Raw genomic sequence first — 16500 nt, 5'->3', positions numbered from 1 at the left:
GAGTCCTCAGAAATAATACCACACATCTACAGTCATCTGATCTTTGACAAACCTGACCAAAAAAAGAAATGGGGAAAGGATTCCAAATTTAATATCATGGTGCTGGGAAAATTGGGTAGCCATAAGTAGAAAGCTGAAACTGGATCCTTTCGTTACTCCTTATATGAAAATTAATTCAAGATGGATTAGAGACTTAAATGTTAGACCTAAAACCATAAAAACCCTAGAAGAAAACCTAGGTAATACCATTCAGGACATAGGCATGGGCAAGGACTTCATGTCTAAAACATCAAAAGCAATGGCAACAAAAGTCAAAATTGACAAATAGGATCTAATTAAACTAAAGAGCTTCTACACAGCAAAAGAAACTACCATCAGAGTGAACATGCCACCTACAGAATGGGAGAAAATTTTTGCAATCTACTCATCTGACAAAGGGCTAATATCCAGAACCTACAAAGAACTCAAACAAATTTACAAGAAAAACACAAACAAACCCATCAAAAAGTGGGCAAAGGATATGAACAGACACTTCTCAAAAGAAGACATTTATCCAGCCAACAGGCACATGAAAAAAATGCTTATATCATCACTGGCCATCAGAGAAATGCAAATCAAAACCACAATAAGTTACCATCTCACACCAGTTAGAACGGCAATCATTAAAAAGTCAGGAAACAACAGGTGCTGGAGAGGATGTGGAGAAATAGGAACACTTTTACACTGTTGGTGGGACTGAAAACTAGTTCAACCATTGTGGAAAACAGTGTGGTGATTCCTCAAGGATCTAGAACTAAAAATACTGTTTGACCAAGCCATCCCATTACTGGGTATATACCCAAAGGATTATAAATCATGCTGCTATAAAGACATGCACACGTATGTTTATTGCAGCACTATTCACAATAGCGAAGACTTGGAATCAATCCAAATGTCCATCAGTGACAGACTGGATTAAGAAAATGTGGCACATATACACCATAGAATACTATGCAGCCATAAAAAAGGATGAGTTCATGTTCTTTGTAGGGACATGGATGCAGCTGGAAACCATCATTGTCAGCAAACTACTACCGCAAGAACAGAAAAGCAAACACCGCAGGTTCTCACTCATAGGTGAGAATTAAACAATGAGATCACTTGGACATAGGAAAGGGAACATCATACACCAGGGCCTATTGTGGGGAGGGAGGAGCGGGGAGAGATAGCATTAGGAGATATACCTAATGTAAATGACGAGTTAATGGGTGCAGCACACCAACATGGCACGTGTATACATATGTAACAAACCTGCAGTTGTGCACATGTACCCTAGAACTTAAAGTATAATAAAAAATAAAAAAATAAAAAATAAAAAAAATGTAAAAGGCATAGAATAGCCAAACCAATTTTTTTAAATGAAACAAAATTGAGAGTTTTATACCTGATTTCAGAACTTATAATACACTAGAGTAGTTAGACTGTTGAATTGAGAGTAAGAACAGATAAATAGAAAGTCTAAAAATAGGTTCACATATCATATAATCAAATGATTTTCAAGAAATATACCAAGGTGTGATGGTTAATACTGTCCACTTGATTGGATTAAAGGATGCAAAGTATTGTTCCTGGGTGTGTCTGTGTGGGTGTTGCTAAAGGAGATTAACATTTGAGTTAGTGGACTGGGAGAGGCAGATCCACCCTCAATCCTGGTGGGCACCGTCTAATCAGCTGCCAGCACAGCTAGAGTAAAGTAGGCAGAAGAACTTAGAAGGACTTGACTTGCTGAGTCTTCTGGTCTTCGTCTTTCTCCCTTGCTGGATGCTTCCTGCCCTTGAACATCAGACTGCAAGTTCTTCAGCCTTTGGGCTCTTGGACTTACGCCAGTGGTTTGCCAAGGGCTCTAGGGCCTTCAGCCTGCAGAAGGCTACACTGTTGGCTTCCCTACTTTTGAGGTTTTGAGACTTGGACTGTCTTTCTTGTCCCTCAGCTTGCAGATGGCCTATTGTGGGACTTCACCTTGTGATTATGTGAGTCGGTACTCCTTAATAAACTCCCCCTCATATATACATCTATCCTATTAGTTCTGTCCCTCTAGAGAACCCTGACTAATAAATATGGTAATTCAACAGGGAAAGGATAGTTCTTTCAATAAACAGGCCAAAACAACTGGATATCAGTTTTGGACAAATTATTCTCAATGTTCATCTCATACCATGCAGGAAAATGAACTTAAAATGGATCACAGACATAAACGTAAAAAGACTCCATCAAATTTAAAAGCATTTTCTCCTAGAAAGATACAATTATAAAAATAAATATGAAAGCCACAGGCTAGGAGAAAAAAAATCTGCCATACATATATCCAACAAATCACATGCATCCAAAATATATAAAGAACATTTATAATTCAATAGTAAAATAAAATATTGAAAAAGGTAAAAATTTGAATAGACACTTCATAAATAAAAATACACAAATGGCCAAATAAACCTCCAAAAAGATACTCAACATGATTAATAATCAAAATGATGCAAATTGAAACTCTAATGATCTAACCCTACAAACCTATAAAATTGATTAATAAGACAGATGCTATGGCCTGAATGTATCTGTACTGTATGATTCCATTCACATGAGATTATACAATTAGCAAAACAAATTTATAGTGACAGAAAGCAAGTTAGTGACTACCTGGTATTAGGGGTGGGTGGTGAGGAAGTAACTGCAAAGGAACAGAAGGGAACTTTTGTGGATGATGTTCTATATCTTAATAAGATTGGTGTTTGCACAGGTATATATTTTTGTCGAAACTTATAAGCCAAGAGAATGTTTGTCTCATTTTGAAAAGATGGTATATTCTCATCGAGAATTAATAAATATAATAATTTCAGGTGAAAGAAAGCCTGAAATAGGAGTAAGAAGTGGCAATTTGAGGCTACAACCAGAACACACATAAATATATTCCCATATTTAATTCTCACATTAATCCTAAGAATTAGGTAGTTCAATATTGCTATTGTACAGATAAGGAAACTGGAGCACAGAAGAATATTGTAATTCACCCAAAATCACAAAGCTATTACATAGTATGCCTAGGAGTTGATCTTGAGTGGAACTGGGGAGCCTTTTGTCCTTATCCATTATGAAATAAGGAACGTCTGTACATCAGGGTGTATAACTACTTTATGCAATTTCAAGGCTGTTTATGGCAACTACATTTCTTAAAAACTAATAGACATTTAGAAGACTAATGTATTCAAAGCAGTAAATCATAAGAGATCCTTAATTGCTTTTGCAATATGATTTAAATAATAAGTAGATATGTGCAGTGGATGCAAAACTCAGTATAAAAATTCAGATGTGCACATAATACAATTTTATTTTTCTATACTAAGTTTGTTTTCTATTACCAGCTTCCAAGCAGTTAGATCACAACAATTTAATATCCATTGAATGGCCTTACCATTGGGTTTCAAATGCTGGGGTGGGTGAGAGGAGCAGGGCATCTGGCCCCTGTGTCATAATCTGTACTTGCATCTCCTGAGATCTGCTGAGAAATCCACCATTCATTCTGGTCTGTAGATTTCTGTCCAAACAGGTCACTGCTAAGTCATTGGTCCCCTACTCACAAGGTTTCTTCAGGTATGCTCTCTCTGTGCTGACTCCCATGAGATCATCCTCCTTTTCCTCCTCACACAGCCAGAGACTTACAAGATGAGGCAATCTGTAATCTCTCATTGTTTCCTTACTTCTCTTAGTTTCAGGAGATATTCGTACTTCTCAGGTATCATGCTGGGATGTGAGGAAAGCGTGTTATCTTAAGTTTGGGAGAGATTGTTGTCCATCTCGTTTAGCAGAGATAGTTGTCCATCTAAATCCATTTTGTCTTTTTCCTGGACAAAGATACCATATTTTCTTGTTGTGGGGTGTGAACAGGTAACTGAGTGTTAGCCAATGGGATATGAGCAGAAATAATTGATACCACTTCCAGTCCTGGCCCCCACACCTCCACCCACACGCCCCTGTGTTATTTCCCCTTCTATTGTCATGGCAGCGACGAGCAAAGCCCTCAAGATTGCAGAGACACAAGCTGTACAAGCTGGAAAGGACCTTGCTTCCTGAATGATTTAGAAAGCCATCTTCTGGAACACCCGATAGGAATGATACTGATCAAGAAATAAACTTCTCTTTTTTGTCTAGCCATTACTAGATTGAGTCTGTTATTATGGGCTAGTGTATATTATAACTAATATACAGACCCATCTGATTAAGTATGTTAAACAATGGTTTCTCTTCTGTAAGACTGATGCCTGCATGGGCTGTACACAGGCAAGGAAGTAAGGCAGCCCTTCTGTTACAATCCCCTAACCTATCTGGAGTGTCTGAATGATCCCTTATGCAGGAGAGGCGAAGTTTCCCTTCTCCAAGGGACTCCCATTATTTATTCACTTGTTGCTTCACCATCTTACTCATCTCTTTTCTTCAGCTCCAGGAAACTTTAATACTTTGATAGGCAGAAAGTGTTGTGTTACTCATAAAATACTCCTAAAATAAAACACGTGGTAGAGACTAAAATGTCAGTAATTTAATATTTGGGAAATAAGTAAGGATATAAGTAATACTGTAGTTGATTAACTGGGTGAAAAGCAAAGAGTACAAAGAAAAGCAATGATGAGGGAATCTCTTTCATCTTTTAATATTTCATAATATTACCCCATGACACTTACAGTTCTTTGTCAACTGGACCAAATATCCAAGAACTGTGTTATCCCTTACGGTCTCAGTAATCAGCTTGAGTCCTATCTAGTATTTTAGGGACTGTGATACTTGAAAATGACCTTTTTTTTTTTTATAATGAGGCATTTAGTCAATGCACAAATGCTAGTGAATACCTACTATATGCGAGTCACTGATATGGGTGTTAAAATGTAATGAAATACCAGTTACCTCTATTTTCTTCCAAAATGCAAATACTTATTGGAGGTAACCCTCGTCCTTCAAGCATGACCCATACTGAGATGATAAAACTAGACAGAGACCATTGCAAGATTCTGAAATTCTTCACAAATGTTCTCATGAAGTTACTGATGTGCCCCTACTGATATGTGAAGAGGTAAGTGTAGTTCTCCTTGCATTGTTACTAGAAGTCAATTAATATCATGAGCGTTTCAAGTCCAGATCTTGACTTAAGGCACTTGCCCTTATCTCATCCCCTTTGCAGAGAGTATTCACAAGGTTTTGTGATACAGGACTCGGATAACGAGTGAATGAATGAATTTCATTCAGTGAGTGAAATTGCCTCAAACTCTTTCAGGGCCTGCCTCACTTTTTAAAGTGGAGCAAAAAAGCACATATTGAAACTATAGATTTAGCACATGGTTGAATAAACTATAGTTTCCTGATTGAATATGCAGAGTAAGTTCCAACACTGATCCAAGGTACTATGTTGGGTGTTAAGTTTTGTAAAATAAGTATTTACTGGTTTCTCTGCCATGATTTTATCTTGTTTTTAAACATCGATTCTTATTTCCCGAAGTCTCACCCCAGCTGGGTAAATTGAGAGAGCACGAAATGAGTATCAGGTATGATTCTAATGTAACAAACATGGGAATTGTGACTTCAATGCCAGAACATCGGAAAGTCGAAGGATAGGGGATTTTTAGATTTCTTGAAAATGTCCTTCTAAAAACAACTTAATTTTCATGGATTGGAATTTTTTTCTTTTTTTTAGATAGATGCTCAGGCTGGAGTTCAGTGGCATGATCTCGGTTCACTGCAACCTCTACCTCCTGGGCTCAAGCAATTCTTCTGCCTCAGCTTCCCGAGTAGCTGGGATTACAGTTGTGCACCACCGTGCCTGGGTAATTTTTGTATTTTTAGTAGAGACAAAGTTTCGCCATGTTGGCCAGGCTGGTCTTGAACTCCTGACCTCAGGTGATCCTCCCACCTCAGCCTCCCAAAGTGCTGGGATTAAAGGCATGTACCACCACACCTGGCTGGATTGGGATATTTTGAGTTTACAAGCAGTGGGCTAACATAAAATCTCAGAGCTCGGCCGGGCACGGTGGCTCACACCTGTAATCCCAGCACTTTGGGAGGCTGAGGTGGGTGGATCACGAGGTCAGGAGATCAAGACCATCCTGGCTAACACAGTGAAACCCCATCTCTGCTAAAAATACAAAAAAATTAGCTGGGAAAGGTGGCGCTCTCTTGTAGTCCCAGCTACTCGGGAGGCTGAGACAGGAGAATCACTTGAACCTGGGAGGCAGAGGTTGCAGTGAGCCAAGATCATGCCACTATGCTCCAGCCTGGGTGACAGAGTAAGACTCCGTCTCAAAAAAAAAAAAAAAAAAAAAAAAAAAAAAAAAAATCTCAGAGCTCACAAGTCTGGTTAAACCACAAAATCTGTCTTGAACGAAATTTCTGGTGACACCAAGCTTTACATTGCTTTTTCCTGAAACCATAATGAGAGAAGCCAAGTTTGCACATGGGTAGAGAAAAAAGAAACAAATGAAGTTTGTTTACCACACAACCATAAAAGCAGGCAGTCACACTGTGTGCCAGATCCACCCAGGCCTTATGCAAAAATCCTGGAGAAAGATTCAGTGAGCCACAATCCATCGTTCAGCCAGTTTGTCCCCAAAGATTTGGGCATTCGTGTCATTTCGTCCTGTTCCCAGATCAAGCTGAGGGACGGGCTGCTGTTTCTCATGGCCCGGTAACAAGATGCAGATGAACTGGGGAGGAAGAGAGTTCTTACTTCTGTAACCAGTTACAGGGAGAAGGCCTGGAAATGATCACCAGACCAACTCCAAATTACAAAGCTTTTCAGAGCTTATATACCTTCTAAGCTATATGTCTACGTGTAAGTGTGCACTCATCTGAAGACATAAGTGATTCACTTCTTTTCATCTATAACTAAGGTCTGGGGCCTGAAGACCTGCTTCTGAAGCCTCAGTGAATTGAATCTAAATGGGTCCAGGTGCTGGGGTGATTACCTTTATCTTGTCTCCTGCTAAATCACGGAGGTTTGGAGAGTGTCTTCAGACCCCCAATACAATTCGTTTAAACCTAAATGGGTCCTGTTAGGAATTCCTTCATTATTTCGTCATGCTTTAAGGCCCAGGAAAGGCCTAGGCAACACTCTTGATGGGCTTCTGTTACATTCCAGCCTTTGTATAAGGGCACTGGCTTTTTCAGCTTTTGATATTTAACTTAACCACTCAGTTAGTGCTGAAGCCGTTGTCACGGAGGCCTGCGTTAGTGAGACCTGGCCTGCCACATCCTGGGGGAAAGCATGGGGCAAGTCTGCATATTGGAGGACAGTGTGGCCGTGGTTGTGGGAACATGCTGTTACCATTGCCCAAGTGCGGTTTCACCAGATTCAGTCAAATCAATGGCCTTCCTCCTCCCCCTTCTTTGTTCTGTTGTTGCCTTTTTTGGTACCTTTCTTCCATCCTATTCCCTTATAGCGAAAGCTTTATTTTCTTTTAATATTTCTACTATGGATCACTGAAAACTCTTTCTCATTTTAGAAACATGGAGAGGCACTTTTCCTTATTTCTCCCACTAAGTAAAGCTAAATATCTTCAATGCCATAGATAAAACAAAATAAGACGGCTCTCAAAGATGGAGAGCGGACAGACTAGCTAGGGACTATGGACCCGAGGAATGGTGCCATGATGAGACGCCTGAGGCTCATATATTATATATATATATCTGCCTATAGTTTCTAGATTTGAAGCTGAAGATGCCTCCAATCAGGAAATGCTAATGGTCACAAACAGTAGCGCTCTATGAAAGCCTGTTTTTCTCCACCGAAAGTGTAAGAAAAAAGGAAACTAAAAAATAACAGCTCGCATCCAAACAAATAGCACAGAAAAAACTGTGGTCTCACACCCTCTCAGATCAACAAAGGCGGCGTAGGAAGACTAGGTTTCCACTCTGACCCAGCTGTTCCCGCACCCTGCACACTCCACTACTGCTGGGTGGTCAGAGAAGGCTGAGCGGGGATCTGAGAAATTCATCTCCATCAAACAGTAAGAAATCCCACCCCACTCTGCAGGTGTCAGCAAAGAGCACACAGGGAGTCTGGACTTCCACCCTTTTGCTGTGGCACTAAAGCACCTTCCCCTCCACCCTTTAGTGGCGTCAGAGGAGGCTTAGTGGAGAGTCCAAACTCTCCCCACTGCTCACGGAAGGGTGAGGCCACTCCTACTCCTGTCCTGTGGTGTCAGTGGAAGCCGTGAAGAAAGCAATAAGAAGGCATTCCAGCCAGGCACGTGTCAGCAAAGGTTGAATAGGACAGCTAAATTCTCACCCCTACTCAGAAGTAATGAGGTACCCCCTCCCGGCCACCTCCCTCCAGCATGGTGTCTACAGAGGCCTAGTGGGGAACCTGGATTTGGTTCTCACATGGCAGTGATGAAGAGATCCTGCCACATCCCCTGCTAGCACCAGAGGAGTCTATGGAACAGAGGTATGTAAGATCCAGTCTCACAACATAACACACAAAATGTCCAGGATACAGTCACCAATGAATCCTTGTACCAGGAACCAAAAACATCTCAACTTGAATGATAAAAAACAACCAATAGATGCCAAGAACAAACCGGCACAGATGGAATTATCTGACAAACAATTTAATAGTCGTTATTATGTATCAGATTTACCATAAATGTTGGTGAAGTGGGACAGCTCAATATAGCAAATGAATTATAAGTCCCATTTAATGAAATGTATTTATGCAAATGGTCACCCAGCACCAACAACCACTGAGAAGTTAATGACAGCGGGCCAGGTGCGGTGGCTCACGCCTGTAATCCCAGCACTTTGGCCGAGTCAGGTGTATCACTTGGGATTAGGAGTTCAAAGACCAGCCTGGCCTGACCAACATAGTGAAACCCTGTCTCCACTACAAATACAAAAATTAGCCAGGCGTGGTGGTGCACGCCCGTAATCCCAGCTACTCAGGTGGCTGAAGTGGGAGAATCATTTGAACCTGTGAGGTGGAAGTTGCAGTGAGCCAAGACGGCACCAATGCACTCCAGCCTGGGCAACAGAGTGAGACTCCACCTCACAAAAAAAAAAAAAAAAAAAAAAAGTTAATGACAGCAATTAATAATGGCTTTTTACAACATGAGACTGGAATATAGGTTAAAAACTTAAGAATTAGGGTCAAAAATGTATGTGTTCTACTCCATGTATACCAATTATTGTCAACTGTGTTATGGATTGGGGTTTGTTTGTCCACATTCATTTACATATTTTCTTTCACCATCCCTTACAATCCCTGTACATAACTCCCGTAATCATGTACAAGTGCTTATATACCTAATTGCTTGTAAATCAGGATTATCTAAATATTGTCAAACATAATTATGAATATTATTGGTGAGAATGGAACCCTTAGAGACAAGTGCCCATCAAACTTTAAGTTAAATAGTTCATTAATTTTCTAGTTGCTCTGAACTAGTTTTCTTCCTTAATGAGTTCTTAGTATCTAGTTCCTTGAAAAACAAGGGCGAAAAGGTTTTATTGAATTTGATTGTCTTTAATATACCATCTCACTATAAATACTGCTTCTCTCTCTCTTCTTTAGTCAGTTTTTATTGAGTCTTTATTTATGAGATAATGGCATGATTCAAAAGCAATACAAGCCTTTTTACGGAATATTTTCCCCTGTGAGATAAGACTATAAAAGTTCTTGTAAACCTTTCACTCTTAAAAGCAAGAATTGGATGACTCCACTGAGATTTCAAAACCGTTGAATATCTGAAATTGCATGGCCATTTGCCTTAACATGATTTTTTCACCTGGTTTTTATTTTCAAGAGAAAAAAAATTGTGGATGACTAACTTTTCCATTAAATCAAATGTAAAAGGATAAATGTATCTCTTTCTACCTTTACTGGTTTTATTTGAAGGTATCTGAATCTAAGGGATGAATGTTGTTAGGCAAAAGTGGTTTTCTAATTTTAATATTTAAGTAAACGAAGACAGGAAGCTTTTTTCTCTTAAATGGCAGTTCCAACATTCTTGTATTTGTAAGAAATTATTGTCTTATAAAACAAATACAACTGACTGTGTTATGAATAACAGTTCTTGAAAATTGACCGAAACACGGGAAATGAAACTTTCCTACCCTGGACTCTGTAGTATTACCGAGTTTTATGAGGTAGAGTACACAAATTATAATTCTTTCCAAATTAGTAAACCTCAAAAATGTAGGAAGCAGAAAATTACTTGCAAGCAAAATGAAACCAGTATTTGCAGTAATTAAGAGAGGAGGAATTTGGGAGGGGACTAATTTTTAGAGGGGGATCTCTATTACTTAATTAAATAATAACTCTACTCCAGAAAATTTCAAAAGCAGTTTCTGCAATAGAGTTATAGAGTGGCCCATGCTCCACCCTGTGGTATCTGAAATATCCACTCTTTCAGCTACACGGTTTAGGCAGATATATCAGATGCAAACACTTCAGCCGTACTCATGCTGTATTTTCTTTTCTGCTTAAATTACAAAATGATTGTGCATGATTTGAAAACATGGTAATGATATTTGGAACCTCCCAAACCTTTTTAAATTAAATTTGGGATATGCTGGAATCTTATGGTAGAAGGTAAACTCTAGAATTCTTAGCACAAAAATAAACTCAATTTTATAAAACATTCATTCTGATGATAGGATTTCATTATATTTTTGTGGAATACACTGGGAAAGAGCAAGCCATGACTTCAATTTAATTCCTCTTTGATCGGTTCTACAGCCACTGCAAAACAAACTCTGGACAATAAAGATTCGGAACATTACAAGTGTAGTATGAAATGACGAGATTTCTGCACAAATGCCTAAGGGGTGACAGCTGTCTGAAGTTCTAATAATGTTCAAGCCCACTTGGGAAAGAGTTAGTTTTCCTCTAGATGACATCTAGAAGCTGTTATTTTATAGTAAACTCCTATAGTCACAGAGAGTTATAAATAGTATTTTGAATTGGCCTCTCCGATGAGCTCTGTGATATCACTTCAACAGCTTTTAAGAATGATTTTACAAAGAGAATTTTTTAAATGTTATGCAAGTTAAATGACATTAGAAAAAGTAGAGTCAAAACAGAAATACTTCTAGAGTCGATTTACATAGTACTTTACAATTTACAATGTATTGTAGATGCGACCTCAACACATGGCATGTTTATTCCTATCCAATCAGGTTAAATGGAATACAACTCCATGTCTTAGATGATTCAGCAATACACCAAAATCAGCTTGGCTCAAACCATGCAAATACTATCTCAACTCAATTTTTAAGAAACCACAGACATTCCCCCTAGGGAATGAACTGTTTATGACCAGGCAGTATCTTTTATTTTTTAAAGAAATTCTCCAATAGAGCATATTCACAGGCTAAAACTGAGAATTCTGACACTTTCACTGCATAAATGTACTTAAATATTTCAAAGGAATATTCCAAAAACTAAACATTAACTAGATTCTTGTTTATGCAGTTTAAACAACTATATGAAGCCATATGTAAAATTTTACTCTTCTGCCTGGTTGGATAAATCTGTGAATTCCAAGTCTTGCAAGACCCCTTGTTTTCACTTAGGAAAAAAAATAAAGCAATTCTACTTACTTTGTTCAGTTACCAGTTTATTTCCTTGCAGCTCCAAATCCATCCTCCATTGCTCTGCCTGTGACACTGGAGCTAAACCTTATAAATATTTCTCCTCTGTCAGATGCCCAATGTTAGTGTTGTCAGCAGATGGCTCTAGGAAACACTGAAGGAAAACAGGGCTTGTTTCCAGTGTTTTTCTCTGCTTGCTCCTATGATACACAACATCTAGCAGGGCACAGAAAATGCATTAGGGCCACCCTCCAGTGAGCTCTGCTGTATGGCGACTTTTCACAGGCAGCTTCCCCTGGCATTTCAGAGGACAGCTTCCCTTCAAGCAGCTTACCAGCAAATTCCATGAAGCAACTCTCCCCTGTGGATAGTTTCCCAAGCATCCCAGAAGGCAACTTCTTAGCAATTTCTGCTGGCAATAGTCCTCAGAGAACTTTTCCACTAACCAATGGGACATGGTCGTGACCTCAGCCTTTCAGATGGCAGAGAAGGGTTCTTACTCCAGATTTGTTTCTCCTTTGATGCTCTTGCCTTAGGCCTACAGGTAATGGCTGTTTCCTATATCTGCAATTCCGCTATTGTTTAGAGTTCTTTTTTTCACTTGGTAAGCAACGGAGGTAGGTTGTAGTTATTATTTTTTTATATTAAACTTTCTCTGTTAAAATTACAATGTGGGTCCTGTATCCTAATTGATCCCAGAATGATATACATCTTCAAACAGTTTTAAATTCAATAATAATTAATGGTACACATATAAATTTGTTTCAAAATAATGACATAAAAATGTAGGAAATCCAAAATATTAGCTTAACAAAATAAGGTCCCACAATCTTTCTTTAAGTAGACATTATTTTTAAAGTATCCACTCATGGCAATATAAATATACCATCTAATACAATACATGTATCTAATCTCTAGTGTTTGGAAGGAAATGTCCTGTACTGAAAATACTGTGAAATATCCACATCAGTATTGATATATTAAAATGCCAAGTGAAAATGAGATCAATTTGTGTACTTTTAAATAGAAGTAGATTTGATTTCATATTAGATTACATAATTCAAAGCCGAATGAATTTACCAGAATGAAAAGCTGCTCCCTATCATCAATATGGACATTTTAAAAAGCACATAGGTCAAAAGAACTAGGTAATTTTTAGAGATATTAAGGTATTTCCATGACCTCAATAAATATGTAGGTCAACACTTCTCTTTATAAATTACCATTCAACTGTGCTATTCCTTCCTCTCCTCTAGGTGCAAAATTCCCTCAAGATATCAGAACTTACTTTCACAACTTCCTATAGATTTAAGATTATTTAGTTGGAAACAACAGATATTTATGATGTCTGTATTAGTCAGTTTTCACAGTGCTATAAATAACTACCTGAGACTGGGTAATTTATGAAGAAAAGAGCTTTAATTTGCTCAGTTCCACAGACTGTACAGGAAGCATGGCTGGGGAGGCCTCAGGAAACTTACAATTATGGCATGGAGGAAGGGCAAAGGTGGAGCAAGCACGACTTTACATGGTGGCAGGAGAGAGAGAGAAGGGAAAGTGCTACACACTTTTAAATAACCAGATCTGATGAGAACTCACTCACTATCACAAGAACAGCAAGAGGGAAATCCATTCCCATGATACAATTGCCTCCCACCATGCCTCCTCTCCAACACTGAAGATCACAATTCAACATGATATTTCGGTGGTGATGTGGTTTGGCTGTGTCCCCACCCAAATCTCATCTTGAATTCCCATGTGTTGTGGGAACAACCTGGTGAAGTAATTGAATCATGAAGGCAGGTCTTTCCCATGCTGTTCTCTTGAGAGTGACTAAGTCTCATGAGATCTGATGCTTTTAAAAATGGTAGTTTCTCTACACAAGCTCTTTTTTTGCCTTCTGCCATCCACATAAGATGTCACTTGCTCCTCCTTGCCTTCCAACATGATTGTGAGGCCTCCCCAGCCATGTGGAACTGTGAGTCTAATAAACCTCTTTCTTTTGTAAATTGCCCAGTCTAGGGTATGTTTTTATCAGCAGCATGAAACTAGATTAATACAGTAAATTGGTACCAGTAGAGTGGGGCATTGCTGAAAAGGTACTTAAAAATGTGGAAGCAACTTTGGAACTGGGTAACAGGCAGAGGTTGGGACAGTTTGGAGGGCTCAGAAGTAGACAGGAAAACATGGGAAAGTTTGAACTCCCTAGAGACTTGTTGAATGGCTTTGACCAAAATGCTGATAATGATATGGACAATGAAATCCAGGCTGAGGTGGTCTCAGATGGAAATGAGGAACTTACTGGGAACTGGAGCAAAGGTGACTCTTGTTATGTTTTAGCAAAGAGACTGGTGGCATTTTGCCCCTGCCCTAAAAATTGGTGGAACTTTGAACTTGAGAGAGATGATTTAGGGTATCTAGTAGAAGAAATGTATAAGCAGCAAAGCATTCAAGATGTGACTTGGGCGCTTTTAAAGGCATTTGGTTTTATAACAGAAGCAGAGCATAAAAGTTTGAAAAATTTGCAGCCTGACAATATGACAGAAAAGAAAATCCCATTTTTTGAGGAGAAATTCAAGCCAGGTGCAGAAATTTGCATATGTGACAAGGAGCTGAATATTAATCCCCAAGATAATAAGGAAAATGTCTCCAGGGCATGTCAGAGGTCTTCATGGCAGCCCTTCCCATCACAGGCCCAGAGACCCAGGAGGAAAATAAGGTTTCAATGGCCAGGCCCAGGGTCCCCATGTTGTGTGCTGTCTAGGGACTTGGTCCCCTGAGTCCCAGCAGCTCTAGCCATGAATAAAAGGGCCAAGTTACAGCTTGGACCACGGCATCAGAGATTGGAAGCCCCACGCCTTGGCAGCTTCCATGTGGTGTTGAGACTATGGGTGCAGAGAAGTCAAGAATTGAGGTTTGAGAACCTCCACCTAGAATTTAAAAGATGTATGGAAATGCCTGGATGCCCAGGTAGAAGTTTGCTGCAAAGGCAGGGCCCTCATGGAGAACTTCTGTTAGGGCAGTGCAGAAGGGAAATGTGGGATCAGAACCCCTACACAGAGTCCCTACTTGGGCACCACGTAGTGGAACTGTGAGAAAAGGGCCACCATCCTCCAGACTCCAGAATGGTAGATCCACTGACAGCTTCCGCTGTGCACCTGGAAAAGCCACAGATACTCAACGCCAGCCCGTGAAAGCAGCCAGGATGGGGTGTATACCCTGCAAAGCCACAGGGGCAAAGCTGCCCAAGGCCATGGGAGTCCACCTCTTCCATCAGCATGACCTGGATGTGAGACATGGAGTCAAAGGATATCACTTTGGAGCTTTAAGATTTTACTGTCCTGCTGAATTTTGGACTTGCATGTGGCCTGTAGCCCATTTGTTTTGGTTATTTTCTCCCATTTGGAATGGTTGTATTTACCCAATGCCTGTACCCTCATAGTATCTAGGAAGTAACTAACTTGCTTTTGATTTTACAGCCTCATAGGTGGAAGGGACTTGCTTTGTCTCGGATGAGACATTGGACTGTGGACTTTTGAGTTAATGCTGAAATGAGTTAAGACTTTGAGAAACTGTTGGGAAGGCATGATTGGTTTTGAAATGTGAGGATGTGAGATTTGGGAGAGGCTGGGGCAGAATGATATGGTTTGGTTCTGTGTCCCCACCCAAATCTCATCTTTAATTCCCATGTGTTGTGGGAAGGACCTGGTAGGAGGTAATTAAATCATGGGGGCAGGCCTTTCCCATGCTGTTCTTTTGATAGTGAATAAGTCTTAAGAGATCTGATGGTTTTAGAAATGGGAGTTTCCCTGGGCAAGCTTTCTCTTTCTTTGCCTGCTGTCATCCATGTAAGATGTGACTTGCTCCTCCTTGCCTTCTGCCATGATTCTGAGGCCTCCCCAGTCACGTGGAACTGTGAGTCCAATTAAACCTCTTTCTTTTGTAAATTACCCAGTCTCAGGTGAGTCTTTATCAGCAGCATGAAAATGGACTAATACAGGTGGGGACACAGAGCCAAACCATATCAATGTCCAACCTAAGCAAATATAAAATTTGTTTTATTCATAGGTTCTGATAATTAGGGGAAACTTTTTAAGTAAAATTTTTAAAGAAAAAAACTAGAAAAAGTTTTATTTTGATAGTGGTGGGCAGTTTACACGATTGGCAGGAAGTCTAGAGAACTTCAGGAAAAATCTGGATCAAGAGTTGTTCTAGAGTTCCAGGCAGCAGGCACAACTTGATCATCCTGCAAAAGATAACTGCAGAAAGTAATGAGATCCAAACACCCTCTGTCTTTACTCCTCCTCTGCTTAAAAGTCAAAATCCTTGGAAGGTAAGCCCAATATCTGAGGTTTAGGTCATATGCCTATTCCTTGCTTAGAGAACACAAGCACTGTAGTTTTTAATCTAAAAAATTGGGAGAGTTAACTAACCCAATAGAAATCAGGATGCTATTAGCTGGAGTGGGGTGAAAAGAAATAGGGTGATCAAAAAATCTTGTCACCACAAAAATATTTTAAGTCAAGTCTCTCATTCCTTAAGCACCACTGATAACAGGTAAGGCACACAGAAGGAATACTCACAAACAGTAATTGATTGTAATGGGTGAAAGTCTGATAAACATAGTCTCTTGTGGATCTGTGTTAAAAGAGGAATGTGGAAACACCAAAGAAGATTCTGAAGAGGCAGACCATCTTTGTATGTTCTCCAATGCTTTTTCTCACAGTGAAATAATATCAACCTTTATCTCATCAGAACAAAAGTATCAGAGATGCTAATGCGACATCCACTGCTAAAGAGCCATTTTCCCCTTCCAAGAAGGAAAAAGAAGATCTACTGAATGCTTTATTGTCCTTAGCATTTAAGGTCAATTAAATGCTCAATGACCATGAAGAG

At 39.5% G+C, this 16500-nt stretch overlaps 1 long non-coding RNA gene across 1 annotated transcript in view; it reads right to left on the bottom strand.

Annotated features, from left to right (window-relative positions):
* The window catches only part of LOC110742792, a 143991-nt gene extending 130803 nt beyond the window's left edge, over positions 1–13188 (bottom strand). Inside the window, exon 1 of the long non-coding RNA XR_002520874.2 lies at positions 11614–13188. This is a non-coding gene — a long non-coding RNA (uncharacterized LOC110742792). The remainder of the gene's footprint in view (positions 1–11613) is intronic.
* Positions 13189–16500: the final 3312 nt, after the last annotated feature.

This window comes from Papio anubis, chromosome 4, assembly GCF_008728515.1.
Source record: "Papio anubis isolate 15944 chromosome 4, Panubis1.0, whole genome shotgun sequence".
Classification (NCBI taxonomy): domain Eukaryota; kingdom Metazoa; phylum Chordata; class Mammalia; order Primates; family Cercopithecidae; genus Papio; species Papio anubis.
The sequence above is the reverse complement of the archived record's forward strand: the minus strand, read 5'-3'. Positions and strand labels throughout refer to the sequence as shown.